The sequence below is a fragment of the Ambystoma mexicanum genome, chromosome 7q, assembly GCF_040938575.1.
Source record: "Ambystoma mexicanum isolate Mex_15411 chromosome 7q, UKY_AmexF1_1, whole genome shotgun sequence".
Taxonomy (NCBI): domain Eukaryota; kingdom Metazoa; phylum Chordata; class Amphibia; order Caudata; family Ambystomatidae; genus Ambystoma; species Ambystoma mexicanum.
This window is the reverse complement of record NC_090941.1, coordinates 950,988,005-950,990,255: the sequence shown is the minus strand read 5'-3', so window position 1 is coordinate 950,990,255 and position 2,251 is coordinate 950,988,005.

The window sequence follows — 2,251 nt, the reverse complement described above, 5'->3', positions numbered from 1 at the left end:
GTCCTCAGGACACCCCCATTTTGTTTATTTACGAACATTTCAGGACACCGCGAGTGTTCTTAGAACACATTCAACTTCCCAACGAACAATACGGACAGCGTCCTCAGGACACCCCCATTTTGTTTATTTACGAACATTTCAGGACACCACAAGTGTTCTTAGAACACATTCAACTTGCCATCGAACAATATGGACAGCGTCCTCAGGACACCGCCATTTTGTTTATTTACGAACATTTCAGGACACCACGAGTGTTCTTAGAACACATTCAACTTACCAGAGAACAATACGGACAGCGTCCTCAGGACACCCCCATTTAGTTTATTTATGAACATTTCAGAACACCACGAGTGTTCTTAGAACACATTCAACTTGCCAACGGACAATACGGACAGCGTCCTCAGGACACCCCCATTTTGTTTATTTACGAACATTTCAAGACACCACGAGTGTTCTTGGAACGCATTCAACTTGCCAGAGAACAATACAGACAGCGTCTTCAGGACACCCCCTACGAACATTTCAGGACACTGTGAGTGTTCTTAGAACACTATAAACTTGACAACGAACAATACGAACAGCGTCCTCAGAACACCCCCATTTTGTTTATTTACGAACATTTCAGGACACCACAAGTGTTCTTAGAACACATTCAACTTGCCAGAGAACAATACGAACAGCGTCCTCAGGACACCCCCATTTAGTTTATTTACGAACATTTCAGAACACCACGAGTGTTCTTAGAACACATTCAACTTGCCAACGGACAATATGGACAGCGTCCTCAGGACACCCCCATTTTGTTTATTTACGAACATTTCAAGACACCACGAGTGTTCTTAGAACACATTCAACTTCCCATCGAACAATACAGACAGTGTCCTCAGGACACCCCCATTTTGTTTATTTACGAACATTTCAGGACACCGCGAGTGTTCTTAGAACACATTCAACTTGCCAGAGAACAATACGAACAGCGTCTTCAGGACACCCCCTACGAACATTTCAGGACAACGCGAGTGTTCTTATAACACTTTAAACTTGACAATGAACAATACGGACAGCGTCCTCAGAACACCCCCATTTTGTTTATTTACGAACATTTCAGGACACCACAAGTTTTCTTAGAACACATTCAACTTACCAGCGAACAATACGGACAGCGTCCTCAGGAAACCCCCATTTTGTTTATTTACGAACATTTCAGGACACCGCGAGTGTTCTTAGAACACATTCAACTTCCCATCGAACAATACAGACAGCGTCCTCAGGACACCCCCATATTGTTTATTTACGAACATTTCAGGACACCACGAGTGTTCTTAGAACACATTCAACTTTCCAACAAACAATACGGAAAGCGTCCTCAGGACACCCCATTTTTGTTTATTTATGAACATTTCAGGACACCACGGGTGTTCTTAGAACACATTCAACTTCCCATCGAACAATACGGACAGCGTCCTCAGGACACCCCCATTTTGTTTATTTATGAACATTTCAGGACACCGCAAGTGTTCTTAGAACACATTCAACTTGCCATCTAACAATATGGACAGCGTCCTCAGGACACCCCCATTTTGTTTATTTACGAACATTTCAGGACACCACGAGTGTTCTTAGAACACATTCAACTTGCCAGAGAACAATACGGACAGCGTCCTCAGGACACCCCAATTTAGTTTATTTACGAACATTTCAGAACACCACGAGTGTTCTTAGAACACATTCAACTTGCCAACGGACAATACGGACAGCGTCCTCAGGACACCCCCATTTTGTTTATTTACGAACATTTCAGGACACCGCGAGTGTTCTTAGAACACATTCAACTTGCCAGAGAACAATACGAACAGCGTCTTCAGGACACCCCCTACGAACATTTCAGGACAACGCGAGTGTTCTTATAACACTTTAAACTTGACAACGAACAATACGGACAGCGTCCTCAGAACACCCCCATTTTGTTTATTTACGAACATTTCAGGACACCACAAGTTTTCTTAGAACACATTCAACTTACCAGCGAACAATACGGACAGCGTCTTCAGGACACCCCCATTTTGTTTATTTACGAACATTTCAGGACACCGCGAGTGTTCTTAGAACACATTCAACTTCCCATTGAACAATACAGACAGCGTCCTCAGGACACCCCCATATTGTTTATTTACGAACATTTCAGGACACCACGAATGTTCTTAGAACACATTCAACTTTCCAACAAACAATACGGAAAGCGTCCTCAGGA